Consider the following 21,278-nt stretch of genomic DNA (forward strand, 5'->3'; position numbering starts at 1 on the left):
GACTACTCTGATTTTATCTGGTTTTTCCTTTTCCTCTCATCTCTTAAAACGAGAAGTTTTCCCCAAGTATTTGTCCTTTGCTCACTTTTCTCTCTTGGCAATTTCACTCATTCTTAAAGTTTCAGTGCTCACATCTACAGAGATAACTCCCAAATCCAAAACCTTCATTCCTGAACTTTCTCCCTGCTCAGCCTCCTTTTCTACCAGGCCACCCATCCACTCCTGTCGGTCTGTCTCCTTCAGGTCTCACCTGTCTTCTCCATGTCTGCTGTGGCTACTCTTGTGAAGACTATTACTGCCTGGATTCTAGTGCTAGTTTTCCAATTATTCTTTCTGCTCCCTTTCTCAGTCTCTGTTACACACTGCTGCCGAGTTAATCTCTAAAGCTCACTTCTGATCATGTCACTATTTAAAAATCGCTTGGTGTCAATATTGGGAATGTACTATATGCCACTAAACTGTTCACTTTAAAACGATTAATTTTATGTTATGTGATTTCATCTCATTAAAACAATTTTTTTAAAGAAAAGAATTAACGCCTTCCTACAGGATGAAGTTCAAATGCCTTACACCTAACCTAGAATTAGACTCTCCAAGGCTGGTCCCAATCAACCTTCTCAACTTATTTCCTATTACTTCTTTTTCGTGCCTTTCATTTCAGCCTACTTGGCTTTCATGTTTTCTCCCTCCTATGACTTTGATCATGCTGTTCTATCAGCCTCTGACACTTGTTGATCTCAGCTCCACATATCCAAATAGTAGCCTTTTGTCACAATTTGAATCTCACCTTTTCCTAAAAGTCTTCCCTGATCTCATTTCCCACTTCCCATCCTAAAGCATTTGTTCACATTTCTGAACTCCTGTAACACTCATGATAGTCACGCATTATTTTACCCAACCCTAGGGTTCCTTCAGTGCACCAGACCTCGGTCCTCCATCATTCCTCAAGTACTGTTAACACTTCAAGTGTGGGGACACATTCTACTTTGACATCAACAGTCAACTTACAGTGAGAAAAGTACAATAATTGACATTAAGAGACATCTGACAATTTGTATCAGCAGTCAGTCTGACTTAGGGCTAGGCTCAAAACTGATTCTATACCAACAGCAACTACATTTAAGCTCCCTCTTATGCTACAGAAAATGAAGGGAATGAAGGGAAGGGAATGGGGGAAGAAAAAACCCTTCAGGTGCATAAATAAGGAAATCTCCCAATTGTAGGCACTGAAGCTCCACAGCAAGATGGAAGTCAATTGGGCAATATATATCTACTTTGACCCTATTTCCATTATAAATGTTCTCAACTAATTTTTTTAAACTCCATTTTATTCTGCTTTCAGGTGCTGAGAAACAATCTCTGTTACCCAAGAGCCAGCTAATCCTTTTTACCAACTATGATAATTGGCTGCCCTGATTCAGATAACATTTCTTTTTTGTGACATAGGGGTGACCACTGTTAGAAAACCCTGAAAATGTTTTAAAACAAGAACTAATGGGGCTTGGCGATTCTTGCCACGCTTTTCCAGAGCTCGGACCTTGCTATTACTTGCTCCTAGGCACCCACAAACCCTTGCTTGTTAAACTGATCTCCTTCAAGATTCAAGAAAAGCGGCATGGGGCTCCCTCCTAGGGCCCTCCTGCCCTCTCCTCACAGATGCCGAGCGTGGTCCTGGTGGAGAAACGATGGGCCTGCAGGTCCTGCACCTTATCCTGGAGCTGCGCCAGGAAATTATGGATCAACCGGAAGCAGCCCAGAAGAAGGGTCTTGGCTGATCACTTCCAACTAGCCGTCTCAGATTGCGGATCTCTGCGCACCCCCTGCCAAGTTCCCTCCGCCTAGGGTGGAAAGTTGCAGAGGCCACCCCACTCTTCCATCTCAGGCTCCTGGGCTTGGGATGCTCTGCACCGCAGCTTCGTCTGGCTGGGGCGGGAAGATTGAAAAGGCTCTGGAGCCTCCGCTTTTGAGCTTACTCCTCGATTGCTGGACTAGTTTCTCATAGTCCCTGTTTTGGTCAATTTCCGGTGCAGGCCAGCCTAGTTGGGTGAGGTCTGGAAAGGCCTGACTCGCCTGGTAGCCTCAAGGACTTGTACCCACCGCAGTTGTGGACCTCTGGGTCGTCATGGCAACTGTGAAATGTGGTTCTGGGGGACGTGCAGTTGAAGCCATTCGCGAGGGCAGTCCCTCCCTGTCCCCTCACGTGCTCCCCACTGTGCGCAGTACTCCGGCCTCCGTGCTTCTGAAAGCAGCCCAGAAGAAGGGTCTTAGTGATCACCTCCAGCTGTAAGCCGTTTCGCCTCTCAGATTGCAGACCTACACCCGCCCCCTGGCAGGTTCCCTCCGCCTAGTGTCCAAAGCCGCAGAGGCAGCCCCGACTCTTCCGCCACTTCCTCCCTCTTCAGCTCCAGGCTTGGGAGGCCGGCGCGCCACCGCTTTGACTGGCTGGGGCAGGAAGATTGAAACGGCTCAGGAGACTCCGCTTTTGAGCTTATTCCTCGTTTGCCCGACTATTTTTAATAGTCCCTGTACCGGTCAATTTCTGGCACAGCCCAGCTGAGTAGGGTGAGGTCTGTAAAGGCCTGACTCGCCTCTCAGTCTCAACGACTTGTACCCGCCGCCATTGCGGACTTCCGGGTCATCATGGCGATTGTGAAATGTGGGGTAGGGAGAATGCGGTTGAAACCATTTGCGCGGGCAGTGCCTTCGTGTCCCCACGTGCTCCGCAGCGAGCAGAGCACCTCCGCCTCTGCGCTTACTGGAGCATGCTGCCTTTGGTGAGGGCAGCCCCCCACACCCTCCCCAGCGTCTGCAGCCTTCCGTGTGCACAGTCCCCAAACCCGCACAGTCCCCAAGCCCGCACGTGCAGTCCCCACCTTGCCAGCAGGTCCACATACAGCCCCCCACACGCTACCAGCCCCACTGATGCAGAACCCATCACTGCTCGCCCTTCACACACTTCAGTGGGTGTGCAGTCCCCCGAGCACGCAGCTCCACACAGCCTCCCCACATGCTCCCCAGCGCCTGCAGCCTTCTCTTAACTTCTTTTGCCAGGCCCATACATACCTGCCTGTAGACAACGACAGGTATGGCAACCTGTCGTATGCCAGTGGATTGGCAACGACAATGGTGACAGCTGACATTTATTGAATACATGCTATGTTCCAGATGCTGCATCTCCATTTCTCAGATGAAGAATCTAAGTCTCAGGGCCTCATCCAAAACCATACAGGTAATAAGCAGTAGAGCTGGGATCTAAGCTGAGGGAATTTTACTCTAGAACTCACAGTATTAACCACAGTGCTCTCTTGGCTTATATTTCTAAGGTACATGCTGTAACCACTTTTATTTTTTTATTTTTATTTATTTTTTTATTTTGAGATGGGGTCTCACTCTGACACCCAGGCTGGAGTGCAGTGGTGCGATCTCGGCTGATTGCAACCTTCGCCTCCCAGATTCAAGGGATTCCCTTGCCTCAGCGTCCTGAGTAGCTGGGATTACAGGCACGTGCCACCATGCCCAGCTAATTTTTTGTATTTTTAGTAGAGATGGGGATTTGCCATGTTGCCCAGGCTGGTCTTAAACTCCTGACCTCAGGAGATCCGCCAGCCTCGGCTTCCCAAAGTGGTGGGATTACAGGCGTGAGCTGCCACACCCTGCCTATAACCATTCCTTTTTTAGGGAGGTGTGGTATATGGTGCTACCCTGGATCTATAGTCAGGATTTGAAGAAGAGAGAAGGTATTTGCTTTTGAAGAAGGCACCCATGCATTGTGCTGGGTAGTGGCGACTGGAGAGAGAGCTGGGAGGGGCACAGGCAGCAAGGTCCATGCTTAAAGGCAGTTATCTAGTTTGGAGAAACTTAGCTGGATAGTCCTTACATGCATTTGGCAAGCACTTATCATACACTGTAAAGACGCAATTTGTCTAGCTTGTTAGAGGGTGGGCTCTGGAGTCAGACTCCTGGCTTTGAACCCCAACTTCCCTGCCATTTTCAAATGACACTGGAGAAGTCGCAAAACCTATTTCTGTCTCAGATTCCTCCCCAGTAAAAGTTGGATATTAATAGTACCTCCTTTGGCTTGATATGAAAATTCGATGAGTTGATATATGCAGAACATCTTAGAACAGCAACTAGCTTAGAGTAAATCTTCAGTAATTGTAAACTGTGGTTATACTATGTTTTTGGCACTGAAGTCACGTTGTGGTTAATAAGATAGTGCCTGACCTCAAGAAACTCAGAGTCTAGTAATGGAGACAGGTAAACAAATACTTGCAAAGTGTGTGGCATGAGAGAGGTGTGACAGGTGGGTGGGAACCTGCAGCAGGCACATCTGACCCATCCTAGGTGTGTATGGTGCAGAGAAGTTAGCTTAGGCTTTCTAGGGGCACTGATGTCTGGGCCAAGTCTTGTAGGGCAGGGAGCTATGGGGCACATGTAGTGATCCAGCTGGGGGCTGAGCAGGAGCTGAAAGTGAGCAGTTCACATCTGTAGGATTGCCAGATTTAGCAACGGAAAGTACAGGATGCCCTATTAAATGTGAATTTCAGATAATAACTTTTAAGAATAAGTATGTGTCATGCAATATTTTTAGTATAAGTATGTCCCAAATATTGTATAGCCACACAAATTATTCATTGTTTATCTGAAATTCAGATTTCACTGGGCATCCTATGAAAAGTCTGGCAATTTTCTCTGTCCACATTTAGGAAGGTGCAGTGTGTTTCAGAGTAGCTGGAGTGATGCAAGGAGGAAAGGCAGAGTGGTCCGGATGGGACTGAGAGGCACGCAGGAGGCACTTCATAAAAGACCTATGCTATGTTAAGGGATTTGGATTTTATCCTGAAATTAATGATTAGCCCTTAGAGAGTTTTAACCACAGGGACGTGAAACCATGGAGACAGCAGTGTCAGGCATGATGAAATGAGTGTCAGTTTCTATGGCTGAATAGCAAATTACTCCAAATTTAGAGTCTTAAACAGTAAACATTTATTATCTCCCAGTTTCTGTGGCTCAGGAATTCAGAGGCAACTTAGCTGAGTGGTTCTGGCTGAGGTTTCTCATGAGGTTGTAGACAAGATGGTGACCAGAGTGGCAGTTATCTAAAGGATGCACTGGAGCTGGAGAATGTGCTTCTAAGGTGACTTACTCTAATGGTTGGGAAGACACTGCTGGTTGTCAGCAGGAGAGCTCAGTTCCTTGTCACAGGGACCCACCACAGGACAACTTGAGCCTCCTCACTACATGACAACTGGCTTAGTGATCCGAGACAGCAAAGTGACCTTAACTTTGGAAGTCACATGCTGCCTTGTCATTCCCATATATCCCAGTGTGAACACAGTTCAGCCCTGCTCAACCGGACATACAAAATTTAGACAGACACCAAACAGGACAATAGACACTGGGCAAGGACTTCTTCAGGGTCCTTAGTACAGATTTTCTATCTCAGGAGGTCAAATCTCTCATCAGTCGTTTGGGCTGGCCATCCCAGTCCTGCCTTTTCTGTCAGAAACAAATCAGGTGGTGTTACGGGGAGGGGTGTGGAAGACATTCGCCCATTTGGGATTTCTGGTATCTCATAGATTGCTGGTGTTTAGATCGCCACACTCCATGCCCCAATGACTGGACCATCTTCTCCTTAGACCAGTGGTGGATTCAAAATAGCCACCCTGCAGACCTCCTTGCTCACCTTTTCTGTCATCCTGTAACTTTTCCCATGCCCTTAGATAAGGCACTGTGCAGAGAAACCTACGCCCGTAGTGCTCTACTCCATCCGTCTGGATTCTTATTCTATCCCTCCGTGGCTACTGTCCTACTTTAGGAAAGATCTGTGCGGCCCCGCACATCTCGTTTTCCTGTGTCACTGCAAGTCCAGCCCTTCAATACTTGACTCTGCTCTCCCTCCTAGAACCCTTAAAAGAAAGGGCCGAGTTTGAACTTTCTGCCTTTGAGTCGTGGAGACACCACAGATAATTTGGGGTATAAGTTAAGGGGTGAGGGGGTCCTTGAGGAGGCAGATCTTATGTGACAAGAAGCATTAGCTACAGCTGTTTTCCTGCTTCTTCTAGCTATAATACTTCTGATACTGAGAGGTGACAATGTGCTAGCAGCCGTAGCGCTCAGCGCCGCCTCGGCCTCAGCCACTCTGGCGGCGCTTGAGGAGCCGTTCAGCCTGCCGTGGCACCGTGGGAACCCCGCTCTGGGCTGGCTGAGGCTGAAGCCATCTCCCTCTGCTTGCAGGGAGGTGTGAAGGGAGAAGTGCGGGCAGGAACTGGGGCTTCGTGCAGCGCTCACCGGCCAGTGCGAGTTCTGGCGGGCCGGGCACGGGCTTGGTGGGCGCCGCACACGGAGCGGCCGGCTGGCGGGGTCATCCGGTGCTGCTGGCCCAGGGCAATGAGGGGCTTAGCATCCAGGCCGGCAGCTGCAGAGGGTGCACCAGGTCCCCTGGCAGTGCCGGCCTGCCAGTGCTGTGCTCGAATTCTTGTGGACCCTCAGTTGCCTCCCCGCGGGGCAGGGCTCGGGACCTGGAGCCCACCATGTCCCAGCCCCCCTCCACCATGGTCTCCCATGCGGCCGGAGCGGTCCGAGCTTCCCTGTCGGGCTCTGCCCCCTGCTCCGTGGCACTTGGTCCCATCAACCACCGAAGGGCTGAGGAGTGGCAGGCGCAACTCAGGACTGGCAGGCAGCTCCACCTGCAGCCCCGGTGCAGGATCCACTAGGTGAAGCCAGCTGGGCTCCCGAGCCCGATGGGGACTTGGAGAACTTTTATATCTAGCCAGAGGATTGTGTGTGCACCAGTCAGCACTCTGTATCTAGCTAATCTGGTGGGGACTTGGAGAATTTTTATGTCTAGCTAGAGGATCGTAAATACACCAGTCAGCACTCTGTGTCTAGCTCAGGGTTTGTAAATACACCAATCAGTACTCCGTGTCTAGCTCAAGGTTTGTAAATACACCAATTGGTACTGTGTATCCAGCTAACCTAGTGGGGACTTGGAGAACTTTTCTGTCTAACACTCTGTGTCTAGCTCAAGGATTGTAAACGCACCAATCAGAACTCTGTCAAAACAGACCAATCAGCTCTCTGTAAAATGGACCAATCAGCTCTCTGTAAAATGAACCAATCAGCTCTCTGTAAACTGGACCAATCAGCAAGATGTGGGTGGGGTCAGATAAGGTAATAAAAGCAGGCTGCTGGAACCAGTAGTGGCAAGCTGAGGGGTCCCCCTCAACGCTGTGGAAGCCTTGTTCTTTCACTCTTTATAATAAATCTTGCTGCTGCTCACTCTTTGGGTCCACGCCGCCTTTAAGAGCTGTAACACCACAAAGGTCTGCAGCTTCACTCCTGTCAGCGAGGCCACGAACCCACCAAAAGGAAGAAACTCCAGACACATCTGAATATCTGAAGGAACAAACTCCAGACACACTGTCTCTAAGAACTGTAACACTCACCGCGATGGTCCGTGGATTCATTCTTGAAATCCGCGAGACCAAGAACCTACCAATTCCGGACACAATACTACAGCCCCCAGGCCGTGAATATCTCTGTGCTGGGTTTAATAATTCTGCTGAAATTTTGTTAATTGCCTCCATAATGGAAAACTCTTCTTTCCAGCCCCATAGAGATTGGAGCCCTCTCCAGTGTATGTTACAGTATTTCTCTGGGCTTCTCAGAGGATTATGGAGTCCACCTTTAAAAAGGCAAATTCCGGACACTGTGAAGTAGATTGTTCACAGTTTGGAAGCGGGTGGCCTCCAGAAGGGTCACTGAACCCCACAACTGTCCAGGCTGTGTGATGGGTCGTCGCTGAAACTCCTGGACACCCCAGTTTCCCTACATTGATCAATGGCTAGAGTTGGTCCGGAGCCCTCCTCCATGGCTTCTCTCATGTGCCATTCATGATCCCACCTACAAGGTCCTTTAGAGCCAGACTGCACTTTTGCCCAAACCCTCGGCTCCTCTCGTACTGCCTCCTTCTGAAGAAGGAAAGTTTTTCTCATCCAGGTCCACCACCCTGTAACCCTCCTGCTCCCCGAGAATCTTCCCTTGTCTCCTTGACTACATCCCCTGGGGCCTCTCCACCTATAGTCACCTGATCATGGCCTTGGCCAGAGACGGTGGCCCCACTCCTCCCGTTAAGAGATGCCCAAATCCCTCTGGACAGTGAGTGCGCTGCTCCATTTTTAGTTTATGTCCCCTTCTCTGCTTCTGACCTGTACAATTGGAAGGTTCATAATCCCCCCTTCTCTGAAAAGCACCAGGTCTTGACCTCACTGATGGAGTCTGTGCTCCAGACTCACTGACCCACCTGGGATGACTGTTAGCAACTCCTTTTAGCCCTGTTCACCTTTGAAGAGAGGGACCGTATCCGAAGAGAGGCCAGAAAGTATTTCCTCACATCAGCCGGTAGCCCAGAGGAGGAAGCCCAGGACCTCCTTGAGGTTTTCCCCTCTACCTGGCCTGATTGAGATCCAAACTCCTTGGGTGGGAAGAGAGCTTTGTATGGTTTTCACTGGTATTTCTTCAAAGGTATCAAGGGAGCCGCTGGAAAATCCATGAATCTATCCAAGACAACTGAAGTTGTCCAGGGGCTTGATGAGTCACCAGGAGCATTTCTAGAATGCTTCCTGGAGGCCTATCGGACTTAACACCGCTTTCAACCCAGTGGCTCCCAAGAATAGCTGTGCTATTGATTTGGCATTTGTGACTCTGGCAGCCCCTGATACTAAAAGAAAATTACAAAAGCTGGAAAGATTTGCTGGAATGAGTATCAGCCAACTTTTAGAAATAGCCCAGAAAGTTTATGACAATCGAGTTTGAAAAGCAAAAACAGGCAGCTTAGGCAGCTGAAAGAGCTGCTGATAAAGCATCAAAAAGGCAAAAATCTTAGTAGCCGCCATCCAGAGAGCCAAGAAGGAAGGACCCCCATCACAAAACACTGGCCAGGGGACCCTGGGTCCCCGCCAGGAAGGCCAAAAAGGTGAGCAGGCTCCCCTACAAAGAAACCAATGCACATATTGCAAACAGATTGGACACTGGAAAAAGGAATGCCCATTAAAACCAGAAGAAAAACCAGAAAAGAAAAAGGTCCTCATCCTCCCCGCTACGGAGGAATCTGACGATTGACAGGGCTGGGGCTCCCTCTCGGTTGGTCCCCAGGAGCCCATGGTGACCGCCACAGTGGGGGACCAGCTGTACGCTTCCTAATTGACACAGGGGTGGAACACTCGGTCCTGCAAACACCCTTGGGCAGTGTCTCTAATAAAAAGGTGGCTGTGCAAGGGGCTACTGGAACTATTCGGGAATATCCAGTCACCCACTCACGAGAGGTGAGTTTGGGACAGGAAAGAGTAACCCACTCGTTTCTCATGGTCCAAGAGTGCCCCTTCCCCCTCCTTGGATGAGACCTGCTTCATAAGTTGCAGGCATCCATCTCCTCCTCGGCCCAACAAGCTCACCTCACCGTTAGGGGACCCAGCACCCGCTACCGCACCAGCTCCTGCTAACTACCCCTCCGTTGGAGAAGTATCTCTTAGTTTCATCCTCACAACCACTGGAGAATAAAACTAATCCTCTCCTACTGGATTTACAGACTCCGTTTCCTCGAGTCTGGGCCGAGTCAAACTGCCCACGACTGGCAAAGTACCATCTGCCGGTAGTTGTAGAACTGCTGGCCACCACCCTGCCAGTTCAGGTAAAACAATATCCTATGAGTCAGCAGACTAGAGAGGGAATCAATCCCCATATTCATCGATTATTACCAGCTGGTATACTCACACTGTGTCAGTCTGCCTGGAATACTCCATTTTTGCCAGTCCGGAAACCTGGGACAAACGATTACCAGCCGGTACAGGACTTGCGGGAAGTTAACAAGCAGACAGTCACCGTCCATCTAACTGTCCCTAACCCTTATACTTTACTCAGCCTGCTTCTGCCAGAACATATAGTATACACTGTCCGTGACTTAAAGGATGCTTTATTTGCTATTCTTCTGGCCCCCAAAAGCCAACCTATCTTTGCTTTTGAATGGACAGATCCTGGCTCAGGAGACACCACCCAATTAACCTGGACTCGGTTACCCCAGGGTTTTAAAAATTCCCCCACCCTTGTTGGGGAAGTCCTCCAACAAGATCTTATACCATTCTGAGCCAGTCACCCTAACTGCACTCTTCTCCAGTACATGGACGACCTGTTACTGCCTCTCAAAACTACTGACAGCTGCCTGCAACACACTAGGGACCTACTTTACCTCCTTCAGGAACTTGCGTGTCAGGTCTCAGCCAAGAGGGCCCAGCTTTGTCTTCCCAGAGTTTCCTACTTAGGGTATGAGATAAACAAATGAAAAGGGGCACTCACTAGTGCTCAGAAGGAAACCATCCTGCAGATGCCTACTCCCACCACCAAGAGACAGGTACGTGAATTCCTGGGGGCCATGGGATACTGTCGTTTACGGATATTGGCGTTCGCAGAAATCGCCAAGCCCCTGTACTCTGCTACCGGAGGAAATGGCCCGCTAGTTTGGACTGACAAAGAAGAGCAGGCTTTTCACAATCTAAAGAAGGCATTAACTGAGGCCCCTGCTCTGGCCCTCCCAAATATCTCAAAACCATTTCATCTTTTTGTGCATGAGAGCGAGGGATTTGCTAAAGGGGTACTTACTCAGACTTTGGGACCATGGCGACGTCCGGTGGCCTATTTGTCTAAGAGACTGAACCCTGTGGCCTCTGGGTGGCCAAGTTGTCTGTGAGCCGTAGTGGCAACAGCAAGCCTGGTCCAGGAGGCTGATAAACTGACTGGGCCAGAATTTAACCCTTACAGCTCCTCATGCCATAGAGACTTTGCTATGAAGTGCTTCTGGCAAACGGATGTTGAGCGCTCGCATCCTACAATATCAGAGTTTACTGTTAGATCAGCCTCGTTTAACTTTCTCTCCCACAAGGTGTTTAAATCCAGCTACCTTGCTCCCTGATCCAGACCTTACCACACCTGTCCTTTACTGCGAAGAACTGTTAGAGACTACAGAAACTGGCCGACCTGATCTCCAAGATGTGCCTCTAAAGGAGGTGGACGCCACTGTGTCTACAGAGAGTAGCAGCTTCCTTGAACAGGGAGTACGAAAGGCTAGTGCAGTCGTTACTACGGAGACAGATGTACTGTGGGCCCAGTCACTGCTGGCAGGTACCTTGGCACAGAAGGCTGAATTGGTCGCCCTCACTCAGGCTCTCCGATGGGGTAAGGATAAACATATTAACATCTGCACTGACAGCAGGTATGCTTCTGCTACTGTACATGTACACGGAGCCATCTATCAAGAGTGAGGGCTACTCACCTCAATAGGAAAGACTGTTAAAAACGAAGAAGAAATTTTGACCCTGCTTGAAGCTGTTTGGCTTCTTCAGCAGGTGGCTGTAATTCACTGCAAGGGATATCAAAGAGAAGACTCGGCCGTTGCCCATGGTAACCAAAGAACAGACTCTGCAGCTGGAGAGGCAGCTCGGCTCCCAGTCACGCCTTTGACCCTGCTGCCCACTGTGTTCTTTCTGCAACCTGACTTACCAGATCACCCAGAATACTCCCCAGAGGAAGAAAAACAAGCTTTGGATCTTCAGGCCAGTAAAAATCAGGAAGGTTGGTGGATTCTTCCTGATTCCAGAATCTTCATGCCCCGAGCCCTCGGGAAAACTTTAATCAGTCATCTGCATTGTACCACCCATTTGGGAGGAGTAAAACTGGCCCAGCTTTGTAGGAACCATTTCAAGATCCCCCACCTTCAGGACTTAAGTAACCAAGCAGCTCTCCATTGTATGGCTTGTACTCAGGTAAACGCCAAACAAGGTCCCAAGCCCAGCCCAGGCCACCGCCTCTGGGGAGGCTCGCCAGGAGAAAGGTGGGAAGTTGAATTTACAGAAATAAAACTGCACTGGGCAGGGTATAAATACCTCCTAGTGCTAGTAGACACCTTTTCCGGATGGACTGAGGCATTTGCCACCAAAAACGAAACTGCCACCACGGTAGTTAGGCTTTTACTCAATGAAATTATCCCTCCACATGGGCTGCCTCTTGCCATAGGGTCTGATAATGGACCAGCCTTCACCTGGACCATAGCTCAGTTGGTCAGCAAGGCATTAAACATTCAATGGAAACTCCATTGTGCCTATCGACCCCAGAGCTCTGGACAGGTAGAATGCATGAACCACACCCTAAAAGGTATTCTTACTAAGTTAATCCTAGAGACCGGTGAGAATTGGGTAAAGCTCCTTCCTTTAGCCCTTCTTAGAGTAAGATGCATCTCTTACTGGGCTGGGTTTTCACCTTTTGAAATCATGTATGGAAGGGCTCCGCCTATCTTGCCTAAGCTAAGGGATACCCATTTAGCAGAAATCTCACAAGCTAATTTGTTACAGTACTTGCAGTCTTCTCCAACAGGTGCGAGACATCATCCAGCCGCTTGTCCGGGGAGCGCACTCCAATCCGGTTCCTGACCGGAGTGACCTGGTGTATGTTAAAAAGTTCCAGAGAAAAGGATTCACTCTTGCCTGGAAAGGACCTCATACTGTCAGCCTCACCACACCGACGGCTCTGAAGGTGGACGGCATTCCTGCTTGGATTCATCACTCTCGCATCAAAAAGGCCAACAGAGCCCAGCAGGAAACATGGGTCCCCAAGCCTGGGCCAGGCCCTTTAAAACTGCGCCTAAGTCGAGTGAAGCCATCAAATTAATTCTTTTTATTTACCTCTTTTGTTTGTTTCCGCCTATTATGCCCTCTGCTCCGTCCTACTCTTTTCTCCTCACTTCTTTCATGACAGGACGTTGTTTGCAAACTCCACTTGGAAGACAGGAACCTCCAAGGAAGTCTCTCTTGCAATCAGTTTATGTGCTTTGTTCCCAGAGCCTGTCCGCACCTACGAAGAACAACGCAACCTGCCGGTCATGGGAGCAGGACACGTTGACCTGGCTGCAGGATGCGGACACACAGGAAGCCGGACTGGATGTGGGAGTTCTGGAGGTGCAGAAAAAGGACTCCAGAGCGTTGACTTTTACCTCTGTCCTGGAAATCACCCTGACGCTAGCTGTCGAGATTCTTACCAGTTTTTCTGCCCTCACTGGTCATGTGTAACCCTAGCCACTTTCCCTGGAGGATCAACCTGGTCCTCAACCCTCTCCATAACTCGCAGTTCCCGTCCTAGACCATGTACTATGGGAAATTGTAACCCTCTTATTGTAACTGTCCGTAACCCTGGTTCAGCTCAATGGTATTGTGGCATGTCATGGGGATTGAGGCTTTGTATCTCGAGATTTGATGTTGGAACTGTGTTCACCATTTAGGAAAAGGTCCTGGTCCCATGGAGCCCTCCTAAGCCAATTGGACCTTTAATGATTTTGGTGACCCTATGTTCCAAAGACACCAAGACAGGGTCGATTTAACTATCCCGCCGCCACTCCTTGTTCCCAGATCTCAGTTACAACGACAACATCTCCAACCCAGCCTGATGTCCATTCTGGACGGGGTGCATCGCCTCCTTAATCTCACCCAGCCTAAATTAGCCCAGGATTGTTGGTTGTGCCTAAAAGCCAAACCGCCATATTATGTTGGATTAGGAGTAGAAGCCATGATTAAAATTGACTCTCTTTCTTGTCGTACTTGGCCCCATGCCGTTACACTAGGAGACATGTCAGGGAACGCCTCCTGTCTAATTAGCACCGGCTATAACTTATCTGCTTCTCCCTTTCAGGCTACCTGTAATCAGTCTCTACTTACTTCCTTAAACACCTCAGTCTCTAACCAGGCAACCAACAATACCTGGCTGGCCTGCACTTCAGGCCTCACTCGTTGCATCAATGGGACTGAACCTGGACCTCTCCTGTGCGTGTTAGTTCATGTACTGCCCCAAGTTTACGTGTATAATGGGCCAGAAAGGCAACTTCTCATCGCTCCCCTTGAATTACATTCCAGGTTTTGCAGAGCTGCCCCACTCCTCGTACCCCTTCTGGCCGGCCTTAGCTTAGCTGGATCAGCATCCATTGGCATGGCTGCCCTTGTTCAGGGAGAAACTGGACTAATGTCCCTGTCTTAGCAAGTAGATGCTGATTTAAGCAATCTCCAATCAGCCATAAATATGCTACATACCCAGGTAGAGTCTCTAGCTGAAGTAGTACTTCAAAACCGCCAAGGCCTAGATCTGCTATTTCTCTCCCAAGAAGGGTTACGTGCAACTCTAGGAGAGAGTTGTTTCTGTGCCAATCAGTCTGGGGTCATAAAGGATACTCTCCAAAAAGTTCGAGAAAATCTAGATCGATGTCAACAGGAATGGGAAAATAACATCCCCTGGTACCAAAACATGTTTAACTGGAATCCATGGCTGACTGATCACTGGACCGGGGGGACCCCTTCTCCTCCTCTTGTTAGGTTTAGTCTTCGAGCCTTGTATATTGAATTGGTTTCTTTATAAAGCAGCGCATAGCTTCTATCAAACTTATGTGTCTTAAAACCCAATAAAACCCGCTTGTTATTACTGAAGAATCAATGATTTGATTCTCCAAAACATGAGTAGGGAATGTGATAACCTACCCTGTTTTAACCTGAGTGACTCTCTTAGCTGAGGGAGCCGGAGAGACTCCATTTTAGCTTCTTCACTTGCAGCCCCCTTATCCCCCTCCCTTAAGGGAATAACTAGTGCAAGTTGACTCCAAGCACATCCAGGAATGCACTTACTGATAAGATATTGAGGCAAGCTGTACCAGCAGCTCCTGGGGACTTGCTCAGTGGATGGTACCCAAGCCCCTGCATTTATCTCTTTGTGATAGTTTAAGCCCCTGTACCTAGAACTTTTTTTTTTTTCTGTAACTATCTCTGTAAGCATTTTTTTTTTTTTTTTTAACATTTTGCCTGTTCCGCTTCTGTAAAAATTGCTTCAGCTAGGCTCTCCCTCCCCTAGTTAGACCACGGTATAAAAAGAAATCTAGCCCCTTCTTCCAGGCCGAGAGAATTTTGAGCTCTAGCCATCTCTCAGTTGCCAGCAATAAAAGGACTTCTGAATTAGTCTCAGAGTGTGGCATTTCTCTATAACTCCCTTGGTTACAACGTATCATCTATATATCTATCAATCATCTATCAATTACCTGTCTGTATCAACTATCATCAATATATCCATCTATCAATCATCTATTATCTATCAATTATCTATATCAACTATCATCTATATATCCCTCTATCAATCATCTAATTGCCTATCAATGATCTATATCAACTATCATCTATATATCCATCTATCAACCGTCTATCATCGATTATCTATATAAACCGTCATCTATATATCCATATATCATCTATCAATTATGTCAACTATCTGTCATCTCTCATCTATCATATCTATCATCTATCTGTATCATCTTCTATCCATCAATCATCTATCTAATCTATTTTTTGAAAAGGCTGTAAACTTGTTAACATATATATACACAGGCATTTTAACAAGTGTTTTCCTTGGAGAAGCGAGGATAGAAACTAACCTGTAGGAAGAGTGCCCTCTGCTGCCACTTGTTCAAAATAGCTCTTCTGCCTGGCCATACCAAGGGAAACCTCCTAAAAGGTTCTTAGCCTTCTGGCTGCTGTCTATAACAAAAAATAAATAAGTAGCATCTTTGCCTCTTAAAATATCTTTAAGATTTCTGTTTTGTAGACAGCCATATTGCTACATTTTTCCATTTGGTTTTATTCTTTCCATGGCAACCATAAAGCAAACATAACTAAGAAACAGACATTGGATAATTATGCAGTACACAGAAAGCATTTCTTCCAAACTCTTAACTAAATAAACTCAATCCTTTCTAGGTGCACAAATCCAAGGTCAGAGGTCAAGATTACCCCACCAGGAATAGCTCATCATTGTAGGCAGGAGGAAATGGCTTTATTTACTCCAGAGCACCCAGGAAAAGGTTCTGACCTTTACGACCAGCTCTGCTTGCTATTCCAGGGGAAAGCAGGAAGGGAGGGGCGGAAGGACAGATCCATAAATGTTCTATGACAATTACTTGGCAGCACTGTTTCAAAGAAACAAGGGAAGTCTTTACTCGGCATTCTGTACTAAGCAGTGCATTGACATGGGTTGGTTCCAGCTCTGGACTGCCCACCCACACCTGGCCCCTCTGGGCATACTAAACACACACAGGAGTGACACCACTACCCCAGGTGTTAGCCTGGAAACTTCCCTCCCTTCCATGCATCATCCCTGCTTTCATCTCCGTAGTTGACAGATTCTCAGGGTCTGTTGTGTGGATTCTGGGATCAGCTTCTGAGCTCTTGCCCTTCTCTGAAACATCGCTGTTGGCTCTCTTTTAACTCAGGACTCTGCAGGGCTCTTGATTCTGAAATACTTGCAACTTCAGGGAGAAGACACTCCCTTGGCCAGCTTCATCCCAGCGTCTAGTTGGGGAAAGAAGATTGGACATACTACATTTTTGGGCAAGATGTTTATCTTTTCCAAACCTATTTCCTGATCTATAAAATGGGAATGATAAAAGAACTCACATCATCAAGCTTTTGTGAGAATTACAACTGATAAAGGATAAATGTCGATTATTATAATATAGTAATAAAATAAGTATTATGGAATATTATTGAAGCCTGCCTGCCTTTCTTTCTCTCTCTCTCTCTTTCTCTTTCTTTCTTTCTTTCTTTTCTTTCCTTCCTTCCTTCCTTCCTTTTTTTTTTTTTTTTTTCCCGAGACAGACTTCCACTCTTGTTGCTCAGGCTGTAGTGCAATGGCACGATCTCAGCTCCCTGCAACCTCCACCTCCTCGGTTCAAGTCATTCTCCTGCCTCAGCCTCCCGAGTAGCTGGGATTACAGGCAGCTGCCACCACACCCAGCTGAGATTTTGTATTTTTAGTAGAGATGGGGTTTCACCATGTTAGCCAGGCTGGTCTTGAGCTCCTGACCTCAGGTGATCTGCCCACCTTGGCCTCCCAAAGTGCTGGGATTACAGGTGTGAGCCACCGTGCCTGGCCCTGGACAGAGGGCAAATATTAATATACGGGTATCTAGTGGCTGCGACCAGGCCGGAGAGAGGAAGGTTAAAAAATCAAGGGAAGGAGTTTTGTCCCTAAGTTTAAAAATACATAACATTGAGACTGGAGATAAATAGACCAAATACTAACAATGGTTAGCTTTAGCTTTTTTGTTTTATTTTCAGCTTTAAGTTTTTATTTTTTGTGGATACATAATGGGCGAATATATTTATGGGTTACATGAGATATTTTCATACATGCATGCAATGTATAATAAGCACATCAAGGAAAATAGGACATCTGTCACCTGAAGTATTTATCCTTTGTCTTACAAACAATTCAATTCTACTGTTTTATTTTAAAATGTAAAATTAAATTATTTTTTACTGTAGTCACCCTGTTGTGCTATCAAATGTTAGGTCTTATTCATTATTTCTAACTTTTTTTTTTTTTGAGACAGCTTCACCCTGTTACCCAGGCTGGAGTGCAGTAGCGTGATCTTGGCTCACTGCAACCTCTGCCTCCTGGGCTCAAGTGATTATCCTGCCTTAGTATCCCAAACAGCTGGGATTACAGGCACATTCTAGCATGCCTAGCTAATTTTTGTATTTTTAGTAGAGACAGGGGTTTCACCACATTGGCCAGGCTGGTCTCGAACTCCTGGCTTCAAGTGAGCCACTTGCCTCAGCCTCCCAAAGTGCTGGGATTACAGGTGTGAGCCACCGCAGCTGGCACTATTTTTTATACCCATTAACCATGCCCACTTCCCCCAATCCCCAACTACCCTTCCCAGCCTGTAGTAACCACCATTCTACTCTCTGTCTCTGTGAGTTCAGTTGTTTTAATTTTTAGCTCCCACAAAAAAATGAGAACACACAGTTTTTCTTTCTGTGCTTGGCTTATTTCATTTAACATAATAAACTCCGATTGCACGACAATGGTTATCTTTGAGTGGGGAATTTATAGGTGATTACTTTTTTTTCTTCTCCTATTTTTCAAATTTTCTGTAATGAGTACTTTTTAAATAATTTTTTAATAGAAAATATGAAATTTTGTTGTTAAAAAGGCATCATTTTTTCTTTCTTTTCACTGACTTATATGATTAATACATGATCATATTCTCAATCTAAAGCTTACAAGCCAGAGGTAAGGCTAAAACCCCTCATGGACACACACACAAACATGACCGCTGCCACACCAAACACAGTCACTTCCCAGAGGTAGTCTCTTCAGAACTTGTCGAGTGGGGGGTAATCATCTCTTGCCACTAGATGAACAATAGGGCCATTCTAGAGGCTTTCTGGTCAGTCATAGGTGATGGACACTTCCACATTTTCCTCCTTGTAAGACAGAGGGTCCATCTGGAAATTTTGAATACCCAGTGTAAGGTACACAGCAAACCGTCCTGTGCCAGAGGGGAAAAAACTGAGCCTGATTCTGATCAAAACTGTAGATCAGTGGTTTTCAATATTGGTTGCATACTGGGATCATCTGAGGTTGTTTAAAAAATTCCTGTGTCTCAGTTCCCACCCCCCCCCAAGTCTCTGGTATAATTGCTCTTGGACTTGCCTGGGCTTCAGGGATATTTATTTATGTATTTATTATTATTATTATTATTATTATTATTATTTTTGAGACCCAGTCTCACTCTGTTGCAGAGGCGTGATCTTAGCTCACTACAACCTCTGCCTCCCGGGTTCAAATGATTCTCCTGCTTCAGCCTCCTGAATAGCTGGGACTACAGGCACCCACCAACACACCTGGCTAATGTTTGTGTTTTTAGTAGAGTTGGGGTTTCACGATGTTGGCCAAGCTGGTCTCGAACTCCTGAACTCAGGTGATCCACCTGCCTCGGCCTCCCGAAGTGCTGGGATTACAGGTGTGAGCCACCGTGCCCGGCCAGCTTCAGGGTTTTTAAGCGCTCCCCAGATAATTGTAGTGAGCTACCTTTGAGAATCATTGCTCCAGATTTAACATCCAATTTATAGAAAATACAGTGGTAAGGATAGAAGAACAGCATGGAGTGCAATAAGCAATAGCCACACTGGGACATGCTATAGGACAAACACTCAGTTTTTTTAGTTTTCTTTTCTTTTTTTTGAGACGGAGTCTCGCTCTGTCGCCCAGGCTGGAGTGCAGTGGCGCTATCTCGGCTCACTGCAAGCTCTGCCTCCCGGGTTCAGGCCATTCTGCCTCAGCCTCCAGAGTAGCTGGGACTACAGGTGCCCGCCACCACGCCCAGCTAATTTTTTGCATTTTTAGTAGAGACTGGGTTTCACCGTGTTAGCCAGCATGGTCTCAATCTCCTGACCTTGTGATCCGCCCACCTCAGCCTCCCAAAGTGCTGGGATTACAGGTGTGAGCCACCGCACCCAGCAACACTCAGTTTCTTTACAAAAAGTTGTAAGAATAAAAGGTGAGGAGGAGAGAGGAACCTACAGGTTAAAAGCGACTAAATTACTAATTGCAATGTGTAAAGAGATCTTTTTGGATCTTCAGGTGAACAAAGAAAACATATGAAAAGTTTTACACATCAAACAAGAATATTTGAACATTCAGTAGATATTTGATATTAAGGGATTGTTTTTAATTTTGAGGTTATAATAATGTGGGGTTTTTTTTATTTTTATTTTTTAAACTTTCATTTTAGGTTCATGGGTACATGTGCAGGTTTGTTACACAGGTAAACTCATATTATGGAGGTTTGTTGTACAGACTGCTTTATCACCCAGGTACTAAGCCTAGTACCCAATAGTTATTTTTTTCTGCTCCTCTCCCTCCTCCCTACCTGAGGCCTGGGGTAGGCCTCAGTGTCTGTTTTTTACTTTTAAAACAGTTTTTATCTTTCAGAGACATGTTGAAATAACTGAATGAAGTATCTCCAGATTATATATCTGAGATTTACGTGAAAAGAAGCCTATGAGAGGGAGGAGCGGGTGAGGGTGTTGATTAAAAAAAAATGATTGGCCATGAGTTGATAATTGTTGAAGCTGGGCAAATGGGTACATAGGAACTCGGTATTCTGTTTCATCTATTTTTTTATGCTTAAACATTTCCAAAATAAGAAGTTTTTTTTTAGAATGCTCAGTCCAAGATATTAATTAACAATTTAGTTCTTATTTATAGATAGAACATCTTTTTCCCACTACAGCGTGCAGTTCTTGGCTGTCTTCTTTTGGGGAGACAGGTGTGACCATCTGTCCTGCTCCTTGCTCATCCCCACCGCCTCTCCCCTGCTGACTGTTGCTTCCCAAGGCCAAGGCCAGAGGGCGGAGTAGACATGAGGGCATTAGACCATTAGACAGCTCTCATTTACTGAGTGGTCTTGGGCTCCCACCCTGGCTGGTTTTACAGCTGGCTTTTCCTGGGTTTGGTCACTTCGCTTGTGTTATGGATCCATTCTGTTCCCCAAAAAACTTTTTTTGTTTTTGTTTTTTTTTTTGACAGAGTCTCGCTCTGTTGCCCAGGCTGGAGTTTAGTTGCATGATCTCAGCTCACTGCAACGTCTCCTCCCGGGTTCAAGCGATTCTTCTGCCTCAGCCTCCTGAGTAGCTGGAATTACAGGCGCCCGTCACCATGCCTGGATAATTTTTTGTATCTTTAGTAGAGACGGGTTCACCATGTTGGCCAGGCTGGTCTCACACTCCTGACCTCAGGTGATCCACTCGCCTTGGCCTCTCAAAATGCTGGGATTATAGGCGTGAGCCATTGCACGCTGCTCCAAAAGACATGTTGAACTCCTAACCCCAGTACCTGTGAATGTGCCTTTATTTAGAGACGAGGTCTTTGCAGATGTAATCAAATTAAGATGAGGTCAGACTGGGTGTGGTGGTTCACACCTGTAATCCCATCACTTTGGGAGGCCGAGGAGGGCAGATCATTTGAGGTCAGGAGTTTGAGACCAGCCAGACCAACATGGTGAAACCTCATCTCTACTAAAAATTCAAAAATTACCCTGGTGTGATGGTGCGAGCCTGTAATCCCGGCTACTCGGGAGGCTGAGGCAGGAGAATCGCTTGAACCTGAGAGGCGGTGGTTGCAGTGAGCCGGGATGGTGCCACTGCACTCGACTGAGGTCATGCTGGATTACGATGGGCCCTAAATCCTTTGAATGGTGTCCTTACAAGGAAAGAGATTTGAAAACACAGAGGAGGCACAGGTGAAATAAGGCCATGTGAAGACAGAGGCAGGGCTTGCATAAGCCAAGGAATGCCAAGGTTGGCAACCAAAGGAGTTAGAAGCAAGGAAAGATTATTCCCTAGAGACTTTAAAGG

General features: G+C 47.0%; 2 pseudogenes across 2 annotated transcripts in view; one reads left to right on the forward strand and one right to left on the reverse strand.

The window, feature by feature from the left end:
* The window catches only part of LOC106997473 (putative C-mannosyltransferase DPY19L2), a 105,545-nt pseudogene extending 103,421 nt beyond the window's left edge, over positions 1–2,124 (reverse strand).
* The window catches only part of LOC100429134 (E3 ubiquitin-protein ligase ZNRF2 pseudogene), a 195,539-nt pseudogene that overhangs the window by 33,950 nt on the left and 140,311 nt on the right, over positions 1–21,278 (forward strand). Inside the window, exon 2 of one of the 2 annotated variants that reach the window (XR_013415415.1) lies at positions 1,343–15,036. The exons of the other annotated variant lie outside the window; for it this stretch is intronic. The product of XR_013415415.1 is annotated as an E3 ubiquitin-protein ligase ZNRF2 pseudogene, transcript variant X2 (transcript). Of the gene's footprint in view, positions 1–1,342; positions 15,037–21,278 lie in introns of those variants that run through there. 2 annotated transcript variants of the gene reach the window in all.

The sequence above is a fragment of the Macaca mulatta genome, chromosome 3, assembly GCF_049350105.2.
Source record: "Macaca mulatta isolate MMU2019108-1 chromosome 3, T2T-MMU8v2.0, whole genome shotgun sequence".
Lineage (NCBI taxonomy): Eukaryota > Metazoa > Chordata > Mammalia > Primates > Cercopithecidae > Macaca > Macaca mulatta.